The 13,069-nt window shown below is 39.3% G+C and overlaps 1 long non-coding RNA gene across 1 annotated transcript in view; it reads left to right on the forward strand.

Moving 5' to 3' along the window:
- Positions 1 to 543: 543 nt before the first annotated feature.
- The window catches only part of LOC123833311, a 56,104-nt gene continuing 43,578 nt past the window's right edge, over positions 544 to 13,069 (forward strand). The window contains exons 1-2 of the long non-coding RNA XR_006788205.1: positions 544 to 637; positions 3,459 to 3,528. This is a non-coding gene — a long non-coding RNA (uncharacterized LOC123833311). The remainder of the gene's footprint in view (positions 638 to 3,458; positions 3,529 to 13,069) is intronic.

Raw genomic sequence — 13,069 nt, forward strand, 5'->3', positions numbered from 1 at the left:
AAGATAAGGGTGAACACAGTTCTCTGGGGAATTGTAAGAAAGCCGTGTGGCTCTTGAAGAGAGAGTTGGAGAATAGCTGTGTGAGGTACTTACACATCCCTTCAAGGAAGGATTTAGTGTCCACCTGTGGAGCCTACAGTAGTCAGCAAAACAGCCTACAGCTGTCAGCTGTTTCAGGCCTACTTCTCTCCCAGAGCCACCTTGCCCAAGGTCACTCCCTTCCTGGAGCTGCATCTGGTGGCTGAGTGGAACAGGTGTGTGGAGGCACAGCCATCGGGCCCTGGTGGGGCCATTCTCACAGGCAGTACTCACTCCAGAGCTCCTGGCTCCGTTTGTTGTGGCTGCATTGCAGTTTGATTGCTTCCTCAGTCCAACCTGCTCCTGCTCTCGACTTTCACGGGGGTTCATCCTCCAGAAACATCATGTTCCTCAAACTCTGCATCAGAACTGGCTACTGGAGGACCTGATCTTCAACAGCAAAGAAACAGGAAGGCTGAATGTCATATGTAATAATACTATGAGGTTTCTCTCCTCAGACACGAAGGCAGTGCAGATTGTTGGAACCTGATAGGGATGGACTCCACATCTGGTGAAGTAAAGGAGAGTGACTTCGGAGTCTTTCCTGAAGGACTTGCAGGTAAGTTTGCCTTTGAGACATTCTGGAAATTCAAGAAGAGCTGGAGTAGACTGAGGATTTGTTATGAGCTTTAACATTTTGGGGTACATTTAAAATGCATTTTATTCTTTCTATGTATTTCTCTAAATTTGTCCCAAATGATAACATTTGTATATGTCTATGTAAATTAACCATACCTTGTACTAGTGATATATCTGCTTGGATTTATATGATCTTTCATGCCCGGATCCCTCAGGAATGCGAGCAAAAGAGAACATCGTAACAATGTTTTTTCCATGGAGGAAGATATTAGATTATATACTGCTGGCATTTTACATTTTATGTTCTGTCTAGGTAGTAGACTTTTAAAATGATAATTAGATGCTACTCCAGTGGGTACTTTGAAAAGCACTGAAATATTAAATAACTTGAATGTTTAACTTATATTAGCTAGAACAGGGCTATCTCCATTCCTCTGCCCTTACCTTAGGGTGGACCAGTATGGTCTAGTTTGCCCCCAAGGTATGGATACAGGAGCCCCTGGGAGGTACAGGTACAGGAGCCCCTAAAGATCCAGGCATGTTACGGATATCTGTCTTCATTACAGATGTCTGTGAGAACATAGGCGGTGGCGTGACTCCCATCACTAAATGACTAGAAGCTGTATGGATGGTCATTGCCACGAAGGTAATTGCACAGCACCTGTCTTACACAGCCTGGGGTGCTGGAGTCACTCCCTATCCAACACGGCGCCCACATGCCCCTCACAGGCATCACTTCTTGGGTCTCCTGGCCCAAGGGCTTCTTGATTTGGGGGCCCCTTGCAGAAGGCCATCAGGGGTCCCTGACCTGAGCCACCCTTTCTTGTCCCTCTAGTCACTTCCTCAGGTTCCAATGCCTCCCCTGAGACCAGATAAATGTCCAGTACCCTCCCCTCTCCTTGAGGGAGAGCAATACGGTGCTGCCTTTAGGACTTTTCAGGCAAGTTCAGATGAAATAAATAAATAAAAATACAATATAAGCCCTCTGCCATATAGCAAAACATCTCAAATATGTGAAAATGAAAGCAATTTCAATGAAGTTCTAGAACAAACAAAACTAATCAATAGTGATAAAAATCAGAACAATAATTGCCTCTGGATGGGGGGTAGTGGACTAGAAAGGGCCTTGAAGATCTTTTCTAGAATGAAAGAAATGTTCTTTACTTTCATGGGGTGCAGGGTATGTCTTTGTCAAAATTCACTGAAGTGTGTATTTAAAATCTATGCATTTTATTTTATGTAAATTTAAAAAGAACTAGGATGACAGTTCAAAAATGAAAAAGAAATGGCTGCATAAAATAATTCAGGAAAGATTTAGATTTCAGAATTGTTTGGTTTTAATTTTCTGACTTGAAGACCCACTATCAGCACTCAGCTCTGCTAAAGGATATAAAAACGTTTTAATCAGTAGTTAATTATTTGTATTATAAACAAAGACTCTTGCATGAAACAGAAAAATATTGTTTTTTACATTTCATAAAGTTACCTAGATGAGATTTGGTATGCATTTTTTAGCTTTTGTCTTCAGCTGACACAATATAGCAAGTTCTTGAATAAAGTGATTCGGTCAATATGGTTTCCCTACAACGTTGATGAGAAAAACCAAAATGCTCATCTGGGGCCACTGTCTATTTGCACGTTCTGACCATGTCTGCATGGGTTTTCTGTTGGACTCCAGGTTCCTCCCACATCCCCAAAATGTGCACATGAGGTGAATAGGTGGGTGGCTTTATTTATGTCCCTGTCTGAGGGAGGGTGGGTGGCCCTGGGATTGACGGGTGTCCTCTCCAGGTTGGGTTCTCCCCTTGCACCCTGAGCTGCTGGGACAGGCTCCAGCCACCATGACCATGAACTGGAATAAGCAGGTAGGAAAATAATTGCATTACTTGTTTTTATTCTTCTTACATGTATGTCTAGTTCATATTGATTTGACTGCTTAATATTAGAAGTGTTCTGGGTCTTTAGTTAGAGGTTTGGTAATGTTTTTGTGACTAGAAATATGCTTTAGGAACTTAAAGCTCTTGTTATCAATTGGCCTATGGTAAACTAGGTTTTGTTATATGTCATTTTACTTAAAGTTGCAGTTTCCAAGAACCATTGAGGATGTTAAGTGAGGACTTACTGTATTTCTCCCTACACTGTGGCCACAAAGTTTAGAAAAAATAGGTGACTCTGCTTTATTTGCCCATGTTATATGACCACCAGTTAGTGTATGCTCTTGACAGGCAAGGGAAGGTCCCTTTGAGGCTGACTGTCGCATGACCCTGGAGTGGTGAGAGGGTTGTAGGGTACTTTCTAAAGCTGAATTGGATGGTGCAGTTCTGTGGAGTATGCTGAATGCTGGCCAGACCAGAACACCCTTGGGTGTGGATGCCAGAAAAACTCAGGATTTTGGATGAAAAGTTCAATCAGAGTATCAGATAAGCAACAAATAATTTGTTAGTATAAGTGTTCATGAGGATACTTAGATATCCCTGGCATAAGTGGGATATTACATGGGACACACCTGCAAAGGGTATAATTACACTAAAAACTTACTTTTTTAAAATCCAAAATTCAAATTTAACTGGTGTTCTCCTATATTTTTATTTGCTGAGTCTGGCAATTCTGTGCTTGGGGTATGTTGAAAGTGCAGGGTTTTTGTTTGTTTTTCTTCAGTGAAAATCAGAGACGAATAATCTGAGCCTATGGTTCTCAAACTTTAGCTTGCATGAGAATCACCTGCAGAATTTGTTAAGACAGTTTCTGATGCAGTAAGTCTGGGATAGGCCCCCTGAAATTCTCACTTTTACCATTCCCAGGCATCACTGATACTGCTGATTCCGGAGATCTCATCTGAGAGCTACTGAACGGAGGCGATGCATCACACAGGTACATGCGACAGTTGCTAGAAATGCTGTGTTGCTGTGTTCTGTTCATCGCCATTCTGCCCAGCACACTGAACTATGCATCACTAATGAGAGACAACACATCAAATGCTACATATTGTCATGTAATATCAACAAGCCATTTATTATACATAGTTGCCTCTGTTTCCAGGCTTCATGGACACTCTAGAGGTGAGTTATTTGCCTCTGCAGTGAATGGATTGCCTTTTAATGAGTATGAAATTAAAATTTCATATGAAAATTAGAATAGGATTAAAATTTCCATAAGCCCATAAAATAGTAATAGCACAGAACCTTTGTTAAATTACATACCAAAGTAATATTTAACAAGATGAGACACTCAGGAATTTTATTTATCTTTTATTAAATACCACCACAATTTCCATGGCAAATTATATATGTGCAAAGCATTCATGTAGCCTCAGGACTTTTGGAGTACCCAGAACAGCATTGTCACATCAGGCCTTTTTCCAGGGACCTGCTTTTCTTGGAGGAAGATACGATAGAAGAGGAATTTGCTTGTGCTTTTGAGAGAACAGGAATACACTGAAATTTTTTAAGTAACTTGAAAGCTGATATTTTATATTTCTACATCAAGATAACTGTTTTTTTCACTTTTCTATTTATTGCCTTATTAAAATTGATTTGGATTACTCTTTGAGGGAGAGAAATACATAGGGAAAAATGAAAAATGGATACTAGAATATTTCATTGGACATCTGAGTCCTTTGGCTATTGTTTAATCTACCACATGTACGTGTTAGGATCTAAGGACTACCTTATTACAGATAAATACTAAAGTATTTGTGGATGAAATGACATGATAGCTAAGATTTGTTTAAAATGCTACAATAAGAAAAAGGTTGGAGGAGGAAAGATGAAATAAGTTTGGTAAAATAAAATATTGATAATTGTTAAAACTGGATGATGGAACCATAGGGTTTAATATCCTAAATTACTTTCATGTATTTTAAAATTTCTATTAGTTAAAAAAGAAGACAACTTGGCTTATAGTCTCAGTTTTGCCACTAATTGGACCTAAAAACCATACTGAAATCATTGAAATGTTCTGTGCATCAATTTTTAGAAATGATTACATTGCAATTAATCAATCATTAAGGTATTATTGAGCAAGGCTTTCTGTGTCGGGAGCACTCTAATGGTTCCCAGGGATGTTGTCAGGTTACTGGAAAGTGTTACATACTTTGAAAAACTTAACTTATGTTTCAAGTATTATTATCACAAAATCCATTGTTGAAATTTGTTGAGTACAAATGCTTGTAGCACAGATTTTGGTAAATGAAGGTTCCTGAAGACATTTTGTTCACTTTTAAGAATTTGGGCCCTGGATGGGTAGCTCAGCAGGTTGAATGCCCCTCCAGTCAGGGCTCATACAAGAATCAACCAAAAAATGCATGAATAAGTGGAACAACAAATTGATATCTCTCCCTCCTCTCTCCCTCCCCCCTCCTCTCCTTTCTGCCCTCTCTCTCTTCCTCTCTCTTTCTCTCCCTCTTCCTTCCTCCCTTCCCCCTCTCTAAAATCAATAAATAAAAATTAAAAACAGAATAGTTATTCAGGTTAGGTATCTGCTGAGAGAGTAGCTGCTCAGATTCCTACATGAGACTAGGACAGAAAAAAGATGTTATACATCTTGCCTCTTTCTGTGTTTTCGAAGAAAAAGCAGTGACCTTTAAGACTTCTAAATACCATCTGTATCTACTACACTGTAATATATAATTTAATTTGGACACTTTTGCGGTCAATTCCCCAAAAGGCAGGTAAATGTACAGAGACAACCTTAAACATTAAGAATATGCAAGCTTGTATGTCTCTTGCTGTGTGTGCACTAACCAGCATCAACAGTTTAGAAAATTGAAAACAATCCAGATATGGCTGTGTGGCAAACTGCCAGAATAGGGATGACAATATCTCCCTTTTTAAAAAATTGTCGTTCAAGTACAGCTGTCTCTATTTTCCCGTCACCACTCCCTCTGCCCCACCTATCCTCACTTCCCACCCTCGATCCTACCCTTCTTTGGTTTTGTCCATGTGTCCTTTATACATGTTCCTTGATGAGCCTTCCCCTTTTTTCCCCATTATCTCTCTCCCAACTGGTTACTGTCAGTCTGTTCTTTATTTCTATGTCTCTGGTTATAATTTGCTAGCTTGTTTGTTTTGTGGATTAGGTTTCATTTTTATATGAGATCATATGGTGTTTGTCTTTCACTGCCCAGCTTATTTCACTTAGCATAATGCTCTCTAGTTCCATCCATGCTCTTGCGAAGGGTAGGAGCTCCTTCTTTCTTTCTGCTGCATAGTATTCCATTGTGTAAATGTACCACAGTTTTTTGATTTACTCATTTACTGATGGGCACTTAGGTTGCTTCCAACACTTGGCTATTGTAAAAATTGTGCTGCTATGAACGTTGGGGTGCATAGGTTCTGTCCCCCTTCTTATTTGTGGACTTGAAGTCATAGCATGGGTCAGGTCCAGAAAAGGCTAGTGGCCTGAAGTTTTGGGAACTGGACAGTGTGACTGCATGCCCAGCTGTTAGTGAATTGGTTTACTGCCCACTCCTGAACAGCACTAAAGAAGTGGGAACAAGAAACAACTATAAACTAGGATGAGGATGTGTCTTATACCCAGCGGAGTAGGGTAGACCTAGGAGTCATAAGACAAGTCTAGGGTGTACTTATCCCCCTAAATTATTAGACATTCTTTCCTATGGTTGCTAAGCAATTACTCCCTGCCTAAAAGTGCATTTTATGCAAAGAGGGTTAAACTCCTTTCATAACGTGGTGTGTTTGAGTTAACGGTGTCCCCTTGGTTACAGACTGAATGTTATCCACCCTCCAAGTCCTGTGTTGAAGCCCTAACGCCAGGCATAGATGGACTTGGAGATGAGATCTCTGAGGAAACAGTTAAGGTTAGATAAGGTCATAAGAGTGGGGCTTGTCCTCTCTCTCGTCCCTCTATCTCCCTCTACTCTTCTCCTCCCTTTGCCCCTCCTCCTTGCCCCCTCTCTTCCCCTCTTCTCTCTCTGCCTTCCCCACTTCTCCATCCAACTCCCTTCCACTCCATATCCATGAAAGAAAGACAAGCCAGGAAGAGAGGCCTTAGCATGAACTGAATTGGTTAGAACCCTGATCTTGGACTTTCAGGCTCCAGAAGTATGAGAAAATGAATGTTGTTTAAGCCACCCAATCTGTGGTGTCAATATTTGTTTTGGCAGCTTGAGCAAACAAATACATCCTCCAACAGATAGCTGAGAGCATTTCCTCCTTCCATGCACCAGAGAGATCAGTTTTTATAGGAGGAGGTGGAGAGAGAAGTCTAGAGCGTGACACCTACCTATCTGGGAGGCAACAGAGGGTGCTGGTTATCCGGAGGACATGGAATTTGCCAAGAGAGAAGTCATTGATGCAAGCTTTACTTTCTTTATTTAAAGTTTTGCTTGTGGACTCTCTTGGCAGGAGACAGTACCAACCACACAATAATCACTCCGTAAACCTTTGGGTAAGTACACAATTGCCTTGGAACATAGATTTTTTTCCCCTTTGGCAGATAACTTGTTCGCCATATACACAAAATGGTTAATGTATCCAATTACTTTTTTAGTCTTGTTAGTTCAGGTTTTTAAGAATAATATCTTTATGACCACAGAGTACCACACAGAGATATTTCTTCCTACATTAAAGTCTGTATTTAAATTATCTCTTCCTTTTATGTGAGATATTTATTGATTTTTTTTTTTTTTGGTAAATTGGCTTACTTTGTCAACAGTGTGATATAGGAAAAGAAACAAATTTCTTTTAGTTAAATAAGGGTCCAGTAGCTTGAGTATGAGAAAAGTGGATCAAGAAAAAATCCTTCTCTGGCCATTGTGGCTCAGTGGGTTGGAGCACTGTCCTGTAACCAAAAGGTTGTGGGCATGATTCCTGGTCAGGGCACACAGTACCTATGTTGTGGACTTGATCCCTCGTCTGGGTGTATATGGGAGGCAACCAAGGAATGCTTCTTTCTTTCTTTCCTTTTCTCTCTAAAAGGAATGGAAATATGTCCTTGGGTGAAGATAAAAAATATTTTAAAAATTAAAGGAAAAATCCTAATAATCAGTTACCCATAGTCAATGAAGATGTTTGCATGCTTTGATTATATTAATACTTTTCCTTCCAGTAAAAAAAATGTGCCCACATTCCCTAGTCCATGTTTTTATATGCTATAAAATTTAGAAAACTGTGCTTGGTATGGACAAATGCAGGGCTTGGGCCCTTCACTGATATTTTTCATATGTTACCTCCTTTAATCCACACATTACACCCATAATACGGGTCTTGTTATCCCTATTTTGCAAACAAAAACTAAAGGAGGTCTCCCCTGGAGAATGACATAGAAACCCAGTACTGCTAACCTGAACCTCTTTCTCTTCTAAATATAAAACCAAATATTCTTCTTGTCTTATTGTGCCTTCTCTTGTAATGGTCTCATTTGGCAACTACATTCAGAATTTTGAAAGCACCTTATTCCATGGTCTCTCATGCCATTTTCATTAATATTTTGGAAATGAAACCTTACTTTGAACTAAAAGCCACTGATTAAAATGTACAAGTAACATAATCCAGCACATCATACCTGGGCTAAACATGAAACTACAGTAAGCCTGGAGAAGTGAGCCATTGTTCTCATATGCAACCCCATAAGAGTTTTAATACAATGTTTGTATGGCACCAGAAATTGGTGCTAGCTGATTAAACAGAAAAGTTCATTACAATATATGGATATTAATGGGACAACCAGCTCAAAGCTGAGAGTCTAGGGATGCTGGGCAACTACAGGCTGCAGAACTGGCCAGAGATTAACCATGGCCACCACTGCTACTACCTCCACCCCACCACCACCATTTCTGCAGCATGAACTTGCCTGCCATTTTTGCTACCCATATGGACTCTGTGTGGTGCTTCTTTTCTCAAGTTGCTCTTTCCCTTTCTTTGAAATTTCCTATGTTGATTTAAAAAATTGTGTTATAAACATTCGATATGACATCTATCCTCCTAGCAAGATTTTAAATGTATAATCCAGGATGGTTAACTATAGGAATGATATACAACACATCTCTAGAACTTACTCATCTTGTGTAAGTGGAACTTTATACTCATTGGGTAGTAACTCTCACTTCTGAACCTATTCTTAGAAGAGCCTAAGTCACATTTCTGTATTCTGCAAAAGATACTGGGGAACCACATTTTCTGGGTTTCATCTTGGGAACATGGGATTCTTCTTTTTTAAAGATTATATTTATTTTCTGAGAGGGGAAGAGCGGGAGAAAAACATCGATGTGCAAGAGTAACATCAAACGGTTGCCTCTCTCATGCTCCCAACTGGTGACCTGGCCTACAACCCAGGCACATGCCCTGACTGGGAATCAAACCTGGCAGCTTTTTGGTTTATAGTCCAGGGCTGAATCCACAAAGCCATGCCAGTGAGGGCTGGCAATGCAGGATTCTTAAGATTTCATATTACCTAGACATGGCAAGGGCATTCTAAGGTCCTAGCTATTCAGGAACTATGTTAAATGTCCAATACAGATTTTAATATTTATAAGATTGGGATCCAAATGGTTTATTATCAAATAATGATGTATTTAAAAGAATATGGCCCAGTAATTTCAAAATCCTTGTTGAACATTGCAAAAAATCTTCAGCAATGATTCTTAAAATTCCCTCTTTACTCTCCTATACATCACTCATGCCTCCTGTCCTCAAAGTCCCTGGGAAAATTCCCGTTCCTTATCTAAGGATCCTCTCGCTCCCCTCTGTTCTATCTTTCCTCCCAATTCCCCATGCAAAAGCTCAAGAACTGGGTTAGTAAGGAAGAATCTGCCTTGGGTGGAGGCAAAGGAGAGATTAAGACAGACAAAACTAAGAATTCTCTCTAGCCCTGAAAGGGAAGGAGGAGAAGGGAAAGATGGTGGTGCACTAAAAATTTGTATCCAGTCATAGGGACATTTTAATAGTTATTTTCAGAGCTATCCTTGGAATAGTTGACTATCTTAACCAAATATGCACATTGCTGTGAGATCTGTGGTCAAAATGTTGACTGTGACTCAAATATCTTCCATATGAAAGCAACTAAACTGAAGATAATAAATACATAAAGTAGAATGGACTCCCAAGTATTTTAAAAGAAAGATAAAGGCTAATGTTCATATTTATGAGTCTAAAAAGTCAATAATTTAGTTTTGAATTCCCAGTACAGAATTGATCCTTTAGGGGTCAATTTTCCTTAGAGTTATATTATTATCACAAATAATTACTTGATTCTAGGACCCCCTTAGCTAGCTCAGTGCTACCTCTTCAGTACATCCTCATGTGTCTCCCATGACAGATTGTGACAGGTGCAGTGACCCTTCAAATACTCATTCTTTTATGAAATTCTGTTGACCCTGGCACAAAGCCATTGAACTGTCTATTCACATTTGCTGCTTTACCAAATGAAAATCTTACAGTTTTTCAGACCCGTATTGCTTGAGACAGATAACTACATCTAAACACATCTAGCAATACAATTTCTGCTCAGCAGACAGCAGACAGTCTCCCTCAGAGTATTGAATGCAGCTTTAAATTACTGAAGAATGCTACCTAGTGTATCAGGGATCTGTGCCAAAAGTATAGCTATAATAGAAATTCAATAACTGAACCTAATACCAGTCATTGGGCCATAAATTTTTTTCTCCCAGAACATGTACACTGGGCAGCTGGCTCACTTTCTAGAGAGGCTGGGTTTTCCTGTTGCTTTGCATTCTTCCCAACCTGGGGAAGCATTTACTCTTGAGTCAGTTTGAAACTTAGGACACACTCTTTCTGTGTTATGTGGGAAGCTATCACTTTCGTTTAACTCATAACTAAATTATACAGTGAACTGTACTCCAGAGTCTATACACTATGAAGTCTAGAGTTATCATTTGATGTGCTTCCCTCACCTTGCCTGGCCTGGTGGAACAAGGATGGATGCCCTGGGCAGAAACTCCCACAACTCCCACTGGGGAAGGAAGTTGTCCTAGAAGTCCTGCCTGCAGAAACATGGTGGGGGAATTGGTAGCACACTGAAAATGAGGAGTTCAAGTCTGCTGTAGAAGGTCTTCAAGTTGCATTTATGTTCATGCATTATTCAAGTACCTTAACAGTTTTCAGAGCCACTTGTTTTGTGAAATATATTAGGTATTCAGTATAGCCATTTTCAGGTTTATTATGCAATATTCTGATTCATGAAAATATCCTATTAAATGCAATTGCTCTGGTAATTACTTCACTTAATCTACAGCATACTTTAATTAACATTGCAGAAATCTGATTTAATCAATTAGGTTTGATCTAGTATAACTTAGCTGTAAATACTTTTCATGATGCAGCAGCCCAAAATAATTATCAAGAGCTAAGGTAATACATGACACTACCTAAAACTGACAAATTTCCTATGTTAAGAAAAGGAAGCCACATTTTGAATATAACTTTATTTAAGAAAGTAAACTATAAAAAATAGATAATTTTGTTCCCATTACTAGTCTATTAAAAACAACCTCATAGGGAGTGTTAGAATATAAAAAAATATGCTTTATTTTTGTGACTATTCCCCAACAGTTAGCCTTGAGAACAAATGATTAAACTCCATCAAAAGTCACTGTTTTTTGGCTTTGTTAATAGACTCGTCAATATCAATATCTCATGATATTTGTTTACTGTTGTGGGTTATTGTTAGTTCCCCTCATCCCCCCCTAAAAAGGTATGTTGAAGTTGTAATTCCCCAGTGCCTCATAATGTGACTTTATTTAGAAATTGGGTCACTTCAGATGTAAGAAGTTAAGATGAGGTCATACTGAAGTAGAGTGAGCCCCTAACTCAATGTCTAGTGTCCTTGTAAGAACACCACCATGTGATAATACAGAGACACAGAGCAAGAAGGCCATGTGAAAGGAAGGCTGAGTTTGAACTTGTACCTGTCAGTCAAGGAACACTAAAGATAGCTGGCAACTGGCCAGAAACTAGGAAGAGAAACAGAAGGATTCTCCTACAGGTTTCAGAGGGAGTGTGGCCCTGCTGGCACCTCGATTTTAGAATTCTAGCCTCTAGACCTGTGGGACAAATTTCTGTTGTCTTAGCTACCAGTTTGTGGTAGTTTGTTATGGTAGACCGAGGAAACTAATACACTCACTCAAACTAAGTTGAGAGCTATAACTCAACATAACCACAATCTATAAAATTACTCTTAATAATAGTATATGGGGAGGAAGTATCTTGCTAAATTAATTTTTTTATCCTCACCTGAGGACATGCTTACTGATTTTAGAGAGAGGGGAAGGGAAAGGGAGAGAGAGAGAGAGGGAGAGAAACATCGATCAGCTGCCTCTTGTCCTGACTGGAAACCTCACCTGCTACTTAGGCATGTGCCCTGACTGGGAATTGAACCTGCAAATTTCGGTTTGTGGGACAACACTCCAAACAACTGAGCCACATCTGCTTGGGTTAAACTAATTTTTAAAATGCATGTGCTGTTTTTAGTTTGGTTAACTTACATTCCTGAGCAAGAATCAACATAAATATAATGCTTTTTGCTCCTAGCACCTCTCCACACACATAGCACTGAACAGGGTGTCTTGAACATAAATCATCCAGCAGTACATTTTCTGGCTTATTTTAAAAAGATTAGCCTATAAATATTAAAATACCCACTTATAGAATTTGAGCCTTAAATATATAGTGTTACTAAAATGTGAAAATAATTTACATGAGCTTCATCGAGGCAAATTTTATCTCAAATCTGTATGTGATAATAAGGAAACTATATGCCCAGCTAATTTGTGGATTATTCAGATTTTCTGTTGTCCTCATTTTGAGTTTGAAAAAATATTTTTAGAATCTATGCTATATGAAGGGCAAGAAAAAATAAAATAATATAAATTTAAGTTATTGATGCTAACTTACTGACAGATTTTATTACATAGGGCATAGAATAGATGGAAATTAAAAATATAAAAAATGAGCCCTGGCTGGTGTGACTCAGTGGATTGAGTGCTGGCCTGAGAACCAAAGCATTGCTGGTTTGATTCCCAGTCAGGGTACATGCCTGGGTTGCAGGCCAGTTCCCCAGTAGGGGGCAATGAGAGGCAACCACACATTGATGTTTCCCTTCCTCTCTTTCCCCCTCACATCCTTTCTGTCTAAAAATAAATAAATAAAATCTTTAAAAAATATATAAAAAATGAATTTTGGGGGTTATCTGTAAATTCTTATTTCAAGAGTTGATTCTTGTTTGTTTGTTACAGGGGTGATAATGTTTGACGGAAGACATAAGTATACACCAGCAAAGGATCTGGACCCAGACAGCAATCAGAGCAGGGGCTCTGCAGCTCATTCCCAATCAAAGGGAAAAGCTTCCTGGCCTCAGTGGTCCATGAAGGCCACCAGATGACACCAGTCAGTTGTGTGCATCTTTGTTAGGTCCTTTGACAAGCAGCACTTTCCCA

The sequence above is a fragment of the Phyllostomus hastatus genome, unplaced genomic scaffold, assembly GCF_019186645.2.
Source record: "Phyllostomus hastatus isolate PE091 unplaced genomic scaffold, TTU_PhHast_1.1 phas_scaffold_21, whole genome shotgun sequence".
NCBI lineage: Eukaryota > Metazoa > Chordata > Mammalia > Chiroptera > Phyllostomidae > Phyllostomus > Phyllostomus hastatus.